Genomic DNA, 12,959 nt, shown 5'->3' on the forward strand with positions numbered 1-12,959 from the left:
CTAAATTCAACAGCTATCAAAGAAAACAGAAATTCAATTTCAATCCCGCAGTAGCTGGAATGCTGGGATATGTATATATAATTTTTCTTCTGTTTTAAGGCGCATATGAATTCATGCTGACTGCCAAGGGTTTTTTGTTTCACACAGTTGTTGAGGGGGGGAGGAAGGAGAAACCGGAGGCATGGTAATTAAGGTAGGCTTTCAGAAAGCTTTGAAATTGCTTTTCTTTCTCCCAATTTGAATGACAGTGTGGTGGCGGGACAATTACAGATGAATAACAACAACAAACTGATTCTCAAGACCAGGGAATTTCAGCCATCGGGAGATATCTGGGGATGAAAGTGAGTCATTGTGCATGGTGATTTTGGAAATAATTACTGATCCCGGTGGCAACAATTATACTGGGGTTTAAAATTTGTGACAGGAGAGAGACTGTGATTTCCAGCGGTAAGAGTGAGGAATGCTTAAAATATCTTTCAGTTGGAAATGAATCACGTGTGATAGCTCAAACAAGAAGCTACAGAAATCCCCCTGGGGAAACGTCCATCAAAATACACAAAAAGTTACACAGGATTATTAGAAAAACACAGTAATGCATTTTACGTACATAGAGATAAACTCTAGTATAACAGTCCTCTGTTTACACCAGGAACATGGCATTAAAAATTGTGCTTTTAAGGATTATTTCTTACCATTCAGATCTGCAAAGCTTTACTTTGCTTTATTACTTCATATTCAGTCAAGTGGATAAACACCCCTGGGCCAAAGACTAATGCAACTTAAAACAAACCCATTTCCCAACCACTTTACCCCAGCCATGAATAACATGACACAATGACCTTACAGTAGTAGTAAATTGGGATGCATCCACAAGAGACGGCAAAGGCCAAAACCGCAAGCTTTGTGTTCACCTCCGAATCATCAGAACTGTTGCCCTTCCAGTCTTTCAAACCAAAAAGCCCCGTGGCCCTGCTGGGTTAAGGAAGCGGAGACCGCCAGGGTTTGGCTAATAGCTTTTAGCGGACACTTATGGACTGCAGAACAGACTGTGGTTGGCAGGGGGTGGAGGAGAAACAGTGGGGTAAGAATCCAAGAACAAGCTTATAAATAAAACAGACCAAACACTCCCGACCTGCCGCAGAGGAGATGTAGGGCAGGGAAAGAGATAGAAAGTAAAGACTAGGGATGGGTATTGTTTAAATATTATCGATATCGATACCGATACTGCTTATAGATACCAATACTTATCAATACTGTTATTGATACTATTTGGTGCAAAAAATATGAAGTGAAAAGGTGTTGAAAATTAGAAAAAGTTATTTTATTACTGCCGAACTTTAGCAACTGTATTAAAGTTCTTCATTCAAGAGCAGCGAGTTATTTTTCTCAGTCTTATTTTATTAACATTAAAGAAATAGTTCACCCCAAAATCTAAATTGTGTCATCATTTACTCACTCTCAAGTTGTTTTAAACCCGAATGAGTTTCTTTCTTCTGTTGAACATAAACAATTATTTTGAAGAATGTGGGAAACTAAACAGTTGCTGGGTATTTTTCCTACTATTAAAGTCAGTGGGGACCAACAACTGTTTTCTAGCCCACATTCTTCAAAATATCTTCTTTTCTGTTCAGCTCAGGAATAAATACATGTTTGATACAACATGACTGAGTAAATAATGACAGAATTAAAATTTTTGGGTGAACTGTCCCTTTAATGACAAGCGGCAGAATGTTTAGTACAGTCCGTTTAAGAGCTGCATGCATCTGTTTTTCTCTCAACTGTTTACTTTCACTTTAGACATTAACTGTGTTTATATGTACATTTAGTGTGTTTTTGACAGTATTAGCACAATCAGACAATAACTAAGATAACTAAGTAATAAGGTGCTGCTTGACCAGCCTTTCAGTGTGCGGTCGCTTTGGGTGTATGCGCTCTGAATAAGCACATCTTAGAACAACACGCAAATAAAACGGTTAACCCGCAAGACTTTAAAGCACACAGAAATAACATACTTTTGTGATTGCAAATAAGTCTCGTGAGTATAACGCTACCGAATCAACATTTGATGTAAATGTGTCTCACAAGTTTCAGTTGGAGCTGTTAGTTTTGTAACGTGAGCTCACACTTTAGAATGTTTCACTCTTGCCGTGATGACTTATTGCACGCTAACACACCACATGCGCCATGGATATCACATGCACATCGAGCAAACGTCAGCCACATATTTCAGTGAAGGGAAATGATAAGCAGCAGCTTAGAATTTGACATTAACATTCAAGTATATGGAGACAGAACAACACAAGTATCAATAACACACCAGTTACCAATTACGTACCAGTTCAAAAAAATACCGGTTCTCTGTACCCATCCCTAGTAAAGACGGAGCTAAACGCACACAAAAGTAGAAGCTATCTCACCTAAATGTGACCTCGAGAAGACCAGGGGACTTGGGACAGTCTAAGAGAGCGACCAACCGTGCATACAGAAGTCGAAAACAACATCTGGAAAAACGTATTAATTGTTCACCCTGAGCTTTCTGAGTCTTCTAGACGAACGAGTCGCCCAATATGAGGTGCTAGAACTGCTACCTAAAAAAAAACAGTAAGTCCCATAATGGGCATTTGGGGGATTTTGACAAGTCTTAAGGAACTCTGTGGTCTCACACCCTGTCAGAGAAAATCAACCCTCTGGGAAAGAGTGTACTTTAAGGGCCTTCCGAGGCAGATAACACATCTCCAAGAGCATCTTTTATATAACAACGCTTGGAAACGAGCATTAAAATGTCTCTGGTACTGTCAAGGTAGGAAAGAAGTGCTCAAATAATTAAGTGAATAAGGCAGAACAAAGGTGATATAATTTTAATAACCTCGTCACAAAAGGCTGCTTGGCTCCACTGTGAATTGTGGGAAGTGCTTTGATTTCTGGTCGCCGAGTGAAATAAAACTGAGACAATCTTGCCTGCATTAATTAATAATGGTGCTCGCCAAGGCAAGTTGCTCTGAATGAATGACATGAATGATACTTCAAACCATGTGGCTTGTTAAGGATTGCATTTCAAAGTGATCAGACTTTGAAATGCAAGTAGACCATAATAGAGTCATATGTTGGGAATCTCATGGAGACCTTTAACTTTTAACCTTGGCTAGTAAGTAACCACATAGAAACCAAATAGAATTCCCTAGGAACCACAGCTAATTGTAGTTGTAATTTAGGCTAGTTTGAGAATTTGAATAAAAATTTTATTGAAATAGAATCAAAACCGATAATCAAATTTGAATAAAATACAATAAAAAATAAAGGAACAGGATGGATGAATGGATTGATGGATGGATGGATGGATGGATAAATAGATGGATGGCAAATTCATGAATAAAAAGAAACAGAAAAATACTTAGAGCACAAATTCTAGGCTAATTCTATGCTACATCAGTAGCACAACTTCAGTTCAGCTGTCAAGGATTACATGCAATAAATGTTGCTGAAATTAGAGCATGTCCTATCTGGAAGAACATATACAAGTGGCAATCTCACTCTGAGACATGTAGTAATGGTTCCAGCAGTTAGATTGATTTGGGCATAAAGGGAGGTGCTGCAACTACAACTCATCTGCTCTTAAAAGTATCAAGCCCCTGTACTGTAATAGGGGTTTGACCTTGTTATGTGAAGGAAGGGGGGGGGGGGGGATGAGCCGGCTCTGGGAGGAAATACATGCATCTGGCTATCCTTTTGATCAATCCCAAGGGGCTTTTAGCACTAACAATATTTATCTCCAGTGTTGGAGGAGGAAATAAGATTGCTAAACACGGCCCAAACAAAGACAGATGATGCAAGCCATGTTGCAGTAACAAGACATGCTCTGGGAAATTTTCAACAAACAGCAAGTGCAGAGACATATGCAAATATTCAGAGTTTTCCTAGAGAAGGTGTAAATGCCAAAGGATCTCCCTGACAACCATACAAGGAAAGGTCAGGTGTCGATCTAATAGTTGTCTCTATCACTTTAAATAGTTCTAATGAAGAGAAAATTTGCATGCAGGAGGAATTATCAGCGCGGGACAAAATTAGTATAAAATGTTGAACAAAAGCATTTTTTTCACTTAGATGAATAAGACAAGATCCAGAAGAACTTTGACATGTAAATTTTTTGCAGACAGTCAAACTTCAGTATAACATAAAAGCACAAAGCTTTGATGCTCAAAGCACAAATTTTAACACCATTGACAAAAATGGCCAACTCTCTTTCTCCCAATCCACATCTGCAATTCTTGAGTGGCTTTCTGCCCCACTTAAATGGTTGATTATTTTACAACCTCACCCCTCCTTTTTTCACTGGAATCTGGGAATTGATTTGCAAATGTGCATTCATTACCCTAAGTTGAATTAAGAAGTGGGGGGCGTTCCTTCCGACACTCTTTCTTAACCGATCAGTTTTTTTTGCATTTACAAACAACAAAGGGGCTCTTGAGAAAGAACACAAACCCGGGGTCATAAAGCTACACTCTTTACTCCTGCGGCTCCTGATGGTGAGAGGACAAAATGAGGCTGGTCACATGCAAATAGGAAATTACACAGGAGGGCTGCTGTTTTCCTCTGGGAAGAGCGTGTTTCTGCCTGGATCAACCCTGCAAGGTGGGAACCGGGATGGATTAAGTGCGGTGGCAAGTACAGAAATTCCATGACAGCTTCTACAGAGGAACCTGACACCTTTAGGGGTTGTGGCAAGAGCTGTTTATGTGCTTCCTGCTTAAGAAACAGCAAAATATGTTGTGTTTACTGCAGGGAATGAAGAGGATTTCTCATTCCAACAGGAAGAGACAGCATCGAGTCACGGAGCCTTAGCAAAACAAAGTCTACGTATCATGGTGGGTTCATTGGCTGTGTCCATTACATGAGCTTTGATGTTTTTTAAAGTGATGAAATACTCTCCATGTTAAAATAGTATACTTGTATACAAGGGATTTAACATGATTGCAAAGGGTACTGGTTAGTAGATAGATAGACATTCCCATTTACTGCACAAAATACTTTGCAATATATAACCCAACCTAATCCTTAATCTTTAGTGGTGCAAATGGGACTTCCTGACACATCAGATTTTATCTCCATTCAAAGGCTCATCTGACCACTCACTTCACAAAATAAACAGTACTTCAAATGAACCTTCTGCTGGGCAGTGGCAACATCTAGCTGAAGATATTGATCCCACTGTGGATTCCTGAGAGAAGACTTGGCGAAAAAGAGGAGGGGAGTAAATACGATTCTTTCAGTGGTTCAGCCTGTTAGTGAGAATCTCTTTAAGTGCTGACCCTAAACCCTGTGATCTCAAACAACAGTGAGCTCTGAGTTGCCTCAGGTGATCAAGCCATTGAGGCGTAAAAATAAATAACCTCCTGGTCACCCTGGACTTGCCAAACTAGTTCATTCCAAGTGTGAGGGCATTTTTAGTAGAGGCTGTGAGGAATCCTTTGCTTTTCTAGGGAAATAGCTGTCTTTTTGTGTTGCCATATGTATGAGTACTATGAGACACATTCACCCGGGTCATTCAGATTCTGCAAACCCTCTCCGAAGGCGGTACAATAATACCACAGTCTGTTTTCCCTGGCCTCCTGTAATTTGAACTCTCCTCACCAAAGAAAAGCACATCTGGAATAAAAGTCAACGGCATATCGCATATCTCAAGGGTGCGTCGACTTGTCCCATAGAAGAAGCAGTAGGGAATAAAAGATAAATTATGCATAGTGGCGACAGCAGAGCTCCATCCCAGCTGCATGGTGTTGTCTGGACCTCTTCAGTGTCCCGTTCATGGAGGTGGCCGGGGTTGGGGCGACCAGCATACCGTGACTGGTTGAGATAGCATCAGCTTCCTGGTCCTCCTAGTGGTGCATCACGTTCCGCTGGATTAATCCCAACAGGCACTTTCCGCTTGACCCCAACATTGCTAGGTGAGGCTCACACAGAACCACAAATTTAGCAGGAAGTGAAGTTCCAGGCTGAGGAATTTGACTGTACAAAAGATCTACTGTAGATGTTTTGCCAAACCTGATCTTTTTTCTGCTATTCACACCAGTCGCTTTTAAGCACAAGCAAAGTTCCCTTAGAAGACCGCCACGTCTCCCGATCCCTTAAGACTGCCATTTTTCAGCTTCAGGTCAAATTCCAGTGAAAAGGTAAAACAAAGTGTAAGCGGCCTTTGAAGTCACTTTCTTCTCATCAAAAATTATACAGCCGCTTTAAAATTCTTTCAATCTTCAATGGCCGGGGCCTTCAATCAAGAGCCTACCTGACTATTCATGAACTGGATCTTTGAAAGTCAAACAGAGAGATGAAAAGGACTAGGGCGTAGTTGGCACTGTATGGATGGTCTTCATGTTAAATACATGCTCAGGGAAGGCATGCCTCGAAAGGAACAATGATTAGGGCTATATTCAACATTTGTATGCTCCCAGGACAGCGGGAACACTGCATATCTCCCCCTGAGGTCCAGAAGATAACATATCACATTCAGGATGTGTTCTTGTTGCTTTGATGGCTGATGATTGCAGGAGGAAATGACCAAAATGAGGGGTAGGGAAACCCCTAGGCTTCACTTAGCGCTGGACTTAACCTGTGAATGTTTCTGAAGATCTGCAACATATGGCACTGCGCTGGTGAAATATACAGCTGAATCGCTTTCAATTAGTTACTCACTTTTTTAACAGGTTTAACATTTAAGTAGAGTGGTGCTCGTAGAGATAGTGGGCGTTTTGCATAAGAATGACTCACTGGGTCACTCATATACATGAGCAGTCCTGGCATGGCTGGATACAAGACTGACATGTAAAGAGGGAAGAATTTTCTTCTTGAGAAAGACATATGAGATAAAAGACTAATTAATGGACTGCATAATAATGCTGTGTATTCATATGCTGACAAAGTGAATGCACAGCTTTAGCAGCCAAATAAATGACTACTTACCATTTTTAGATTTAAAACTAAATATAATATTACAACAAATACCAGATGAGTGAATAGACAGTAACTGAATGCTATAATACAATGCTAGGGAGCGCAATGGCAGTTTCAGACTTTCATGCTTTGGTAGTGTAATTTTTTTTATTATATATACATAAAATATATCAAATGTTTGTATTGAGATAAAAGAGAATTCCCTCAGGGAGCACATTTGCCCTATTTTGGGTAACTGGGGCATTTCTGCCACTTATTGGAGTCAGTTTTGACCATAGCACTGGTTAATTTCTGACTCCAGTCTGAGAGCTAGAGACAGAAAATACTAAATTTAAGATTTAATTTGCATTCTTAGTCCCTCTTCTGCACAAATAGTTTCGAGAAAACTTTTAAATTCCACTAAAATATTTTGTCATTACAACAAACAAGATATATAAAAAAAAAAAATGAAAAGCTGTAAATTAAAGGCGGGCGTACACTGTGGCGCTGCCGTCTTCATCTTTCTTCTTCTGTGGTTTTCCTAGTTCATGATCTGGTCTAATTCAAACCGATAGCTCACAAACTTTTTAGACATGTTTAAAAATGATCGGGAGGTTGGGAAGTGCTCGGAAGGCACTCTGCTCGGCTCGTAATTCCTTGCACATGATACGAGCTGCGACCATACACGATTTCCACACAATTGAAAAAAATCGCATGCAACTCGTATGACAGCAAAAATCGCACCGTGTACGCCCCCCTTAACTAAAACTATTTGTAATGTAGAATAAAAAAGGTAAAAATTTTAACTCAGTAAAATTAAAAATAAAACAGTAAAATTATATGTATATATATATTAGGGGTGTTATGGTACACATATATGATGGTTCAGTATGTACCTCGGTTTTAATGTCAACTTTTTAAACACTGATTGTGTTCCTGTAGCTCAATTGGTAGAGCATTGCGCTATCAAGCTGAAGGTTGGGGGTTCGATTCCCTGGGAACACATGATAGGTAAAAATGTTTAGCCTGAATGCACTGTAAGTCGCTTTGGATAAAAGCGTCTGCTAAATGCATAAATTTAAATTTTTAATTTTAATTTGATTGAGCAATTACATGAGGCATGAAATGTTATTTGCATTAAAATTTGTTGTACAGAGGAAGGAATCATCGCGTTCACTTGCGCTCCTCTTCACAAGTCTGAGATGCATCACGGCTCAGGCACGGGAACCGGAGCTGATCACGGCAGCTGGAGTCAATGCCTGTGTTGGGTTTATACTAGCATGTTTCAGAACTGTCCCAGAAGCGGCTCTCCAAGGCTTTTATACAGCGATTGGTCATGCCACATCAAAGACCGTCAAAATGCCATTTATTATTTGAATTTCTTGAAAAAAAATTAAATACTGTATTCGTTTGGTACACATGCATACCAAACCAAAAGACCCTTACCGAAATGGTTCGGTACGAGTATGTGTACCGTTACACCCCTAATATATATATATATACAAGGAAAGCAGCAGTTTCCTGCAGTAAGAAAAACTATTTGGCACAGAATAGAGCTGATAATATCAAAGTCTTGCAACACGTCTATGAAGACATGAACAACAGCCTGTTAACACTTCAATTGCTCTGACAGAGACAAAGACAAAGAATACTGACACCACACAAAAACATTCACAACATTCTTAGCATTGCACTCAAGGACCAATTTCAGCTCTGCTAAGCTGCGATTTTGATCTACACGGCCATTAAACAACAACCGCGCATGTAACGTCCATGTCTAATAGCCCTCTGAACCCAGCAACTGTTATTTAATGAAACAACACAAAGATGAGGATAACGGGGACTCAAAGCCAAATAAAAGCACAGAAAAATATATCTTGAACAGCATGAAAGTGTGTAAACACAGGCACCAGGAGGAAAGTGAACGAGAAAGAAGTGTGTGTTAATGAAGGTAATCTAATAGCAGTGCCCATGCAGATAGAGACTAAGTCATTAAATTGGAGCTCCCGATGAGAGAGCACACACGGCCCTGGGCCCTTTTGTTTACAGTGTGCCCAAACACACACTTGTATACACTATTAGCCAGGTCTGTTTGCATCAACTAGTAAACAGAGTGAATAAAACACAGACCAGAGGTCTCTGTTTCTCCAAGGACAACACAGTTGCACCATGTAAACACTCAAAGCACAAGCCAGCTGTTTAAGAGTTGGAGTGAGCTGTTACTCAGTGTGAGAGTGTGGTAATATAGGCTCAGCAGGTCCTGATAATGAGCAGTCATACTGTGTTGTTTGTCAGAAGGCATGGATCAAGAGGAATATCTGAATTTTTTGCCCAAAAGTGAGCCAATAATTAAAAGAGCGGCTGAGCATTCATGCCATGGGAACTGTGCTCCTGGCCTGGAGATACTGCGGATTCTTCATTTGGATATGTAAGTGGTATGTCGCCTTGGGATGCAGGTGGCCCCTGCAATGCCCCTCAGCTTCTTTCCACACACTGGCACACAGATAAACTGCTGAACCCACTTGAAATTATCCAAAGACTTCAACAAGCTTATCTTAATAGGCATATTTACATGTTTAAAGCGTGAGGAGGAATGAGTGTGCAGGGTCTAAAGTTAAAAGCAAGCACCAATGTGAGTAAAAACTGGCTTTGGCAAGTAAATACAAGTTAAAAGTTAAATTTGGTAGTAACACAACTTTGTTAACAATCCATCGAAAGGTGTGGAAACAAGTTCATGTTGGACATTGAAGGTATGTGTTTAACTGCAATTTCTTAAACAGAGTATATTTTTGTGAAATTAAGAAAAATAAATCTTCTACCTTTGAGGGCCAGATGAACAAAAAAGAAGATTACTGTGATTCCTTGCTGTTGGATTAGGACGGCAAGCGATGGTCGGGCTAGTTTGTTTGGTTTGTTCCACTCGTCGGCTCTCATTGGGCTCACATCGGCGGCAGTTTAACATGCAAAGATGTTCAGTTTAGCAAACGAGTCAGTGCAGAGAATTACAGAAAAAGAGATGAAAACAAGCATGTGAATGAAGGCGGTACAGACAGAAGTCTGTTTAAATGTTACGTGTTCTTTCCCAATCATTCTAATATGCGAATGTTATCATAAAAACATGAGCCGCTTAAAATGATTAAAGTTTTTAATGTTACTGATATTCAAATTGGTAAAGTAAGCACTGCTTTGTTTACATTGCGTATATCTGTGTTTATCTCGTATATCTTTGTTTCGGTTTCTCCTTTTGAATAACGAATATATACTATTAATAGCTGCTGATATGAACATCTCGTTCCCTTAAGGCATGCACACAACGCACGGGTAAGTTTGCCGTCAGCTGTAGTCTGTGCGGTGTGTTCCAGTGCAGATTTTGGTCCGACACTGCCAACGCAAGGCAACAACACCGTCAGCTCTCATCGCCAATAGATCTTTGAAGTCAGCTTGGTGTGTTAAGACGTGCTTAAAATGTGCTTCTTAAACTCAAACACTCTCTATATATACACGCTTCCTAAATTAAGCAGGTATTGGTCTTTTTGATTTTCTTACAGACTGATGTGTGAAAAGCCCCATAAAGGAAAGATCGCAAAAAACAACCATGAACTTCCCTTATTGTATTATTGTTGATATAAACCACACTGGCTACTATTGAGTTATTGGATGGGAAAGAGAATCACAGAACCACCGCTGTAGGGCATGTCAATATCGAAGTGGTGAGAAATTTTCTGATTAAATACAGAGGCAGTTATATTTCTTGACAGGGAGGCTTAATATCGAACTCAGTCAGGGTTGGAGTGCTAGATAGAAAAACTCATTCATTAAAGAAAGATACAATCTATAGTCAATTAAAAAAACAGCCAAAGAGAGTCAAAAGTGGGTTATGTACTTTTCCTATCGACAGCGATCTAAACTAATGTATTTGCAGATGTACTGACAATATCTCTACTTAAACTAATTAATCCTTGTATGTGTGTCACTTTTTCAATTCAGGTTTCCACAATATGTTCAACAGTTCTGCAAATGTAAAGCGAGCTACCACTTCAAGGAAACAATCACAGACGCATATTTAAGAAATCTGAGTAGCTAACAAATTATAATTGAATCTACAAGTCATAAACACACTCAGAGAGTTTAGTTTGGCCTCTCTGATTCTTTGTATAGTGCTTCCCATTTGGAACATGGCTTTGAGGGTCACCACAGCCACTGGAACTAATGTGCAAGGCCATTAAACTGTCTTCATCTGCGGCCAGAGACACAAGATTGGACAGATTGATGCCAAGGCATTGTGTTGTGTCCCCATTCACCCCCACACAGCAACGCCAGCAGAGCAGACATCTTTAGGGTTCAATTCTAACTTCCTGTCAGCGTTAGACTCATAAAACCAGAGCCGTATGTGTTTCTAGCTTCCTTACTTGACCAATTAAAAAGCTGTTACAAGGAAGGGGTGATTAAATCCTGCTATTTTGGGAGATGAGTTACGCTCTTGCATAGTGAAATATGTGCTTTTAATCAAAGGTGTCACTTTTTAAAGCACATTAAAAATACCATTTGTGGTGCAGCTTTATTAGTTCTTAAGTATGATCTCAGCAAGAACAAAAGAGTGCTGGAAAGATATTGCCAAGCTGTTTTGTCTCGCGGCAAGGACCCATTTAAGAGCGTGAATGTGCCGGGGCAGAAATCAGACTGAGACATCAGAGCGTGCTCAGAAGGAGATGCGGTATTTATCTCCCTCCTTATTGACAGCCTCTCGACAGCACACTGTTTACAGAGAGGAGACAGAGAGTAACTGTGCGAGTGAGAGGGAGACGCAGACTTCTCTGAGTCACACCTCTCATACACACGCGCAAACATGCTTCGCTTCTGATCTGAAGAGCGATGACAATCCTGGAGACACAAGACATCTAAATAAGCTGTCGTGCAAGGAGGGAAAACCCTAAATGACACACTTTACGCAAAACGCCACAGAGTTTCTGAAATGCTGCCAATCAAACGCTTATACAGTATAGGACATAACGGCTATAGATCCTTGCATGTTAATTGAAAATAGAAAAGAAATGTTGGCTTACAAGTAGTTTTCTCATTTTAAACTAAGGTTCAACAAAGGGTGTCATTACAGAGTGAGTCAAAGGCCGGCAGTCGTTAAATGCATGTTTGGGGACAATCCGAGAAGAGCAGACAGCTGTTTATGGCTGTTTAAAATGACTTCAAAAGGAGCCGAGCAAACACAAGTCCTCCTCGAGCTACAAAAATGTAACATAGACAAACAACAAGTACACAACAATCACTCTCAGAAAGGATCAGGCAGCTATAAATGAAAAGTTGAAGTGTAACTCAATGGCTTTTCTTTCAAAACCCTTATCAGGTGTGAGAAGGTGAGAGGAGATAGCCAGTGGCCCTCGCCACATACCTGAGCTGGATTAAGTCAGAGGTGTGGGAAGAGAGTGGGACAATGATAAATTCAACTACACTGAACTAAACCAGACTCACTTTTTGGATGGTTTTGAGCCTGTTCTAAAAACCAGAATCGGTTTTGGTTTGACCAGATCTGCTCATGAAACAAAAGATGAGCACAGTATTGACAACACAATTTAGATTGTATTCTAGATCTAATCAAATAAAAGCTTTGCATGTCATTTCATCCCTTGTCTGGCGGCTGTGCTTCCCTTGATTCAGTGGCAGATTTTGTCAGCGGTTATATTGGAGGACAGATCTCAGAGGCAATGTTTACTGCCCCATAAAACATAGCTTCTGTCGGCCAACACTGCCAGCAATACCACTGATCTAAGCACGATTCAAGATATGAAAGATTGTGGCCCTACAGAGCCAGGGTTTGCAGCCAGGGGTCCCGAATGTAGACAACGGGGTCCAAAATAACATATAAATGTTTTTTTTTTACTCTTTGCTAATTTGTACATTTCTAACCAATGGCCTGTGCTTCATCCATGAGTCTGAATGAGAGGTCTTTGGGACTGTAAGGGTTAAAAAATCATAAAACAAAAGAAAAAATGTGTGCAATAGCTAAAAATAGTTCAATAATG

The 12,959-nt window shown here is 40.1% G+C and overlaps 1 protein-coding gene across 7 annotated transcripts in view; it reads right to left on the reverse strand.

Moving 5' to 3' along the window:
* Positions 1-12,959, reverse strand: part of LOC132127794 (roundabout homolog 2-like) — a 135,824-nt gene that overhangs the window by 63,514 nt on the left and 59,351 nt on the right. The window lies entirely within an intron of this gene.

This window comes from Carassius carassius, chromosome 45, assembly GCF_963082965.1.
Source record: "Carassius carassius chromosome 45, fCarCar2.1, whole genome shotgun sequence".
Lineage (NCBI taxonomy): Eukaryota > Metazoa > Chordata > Actinopteri > Cypriniformes > Cyprinidae > Carassius > Carassius carassius.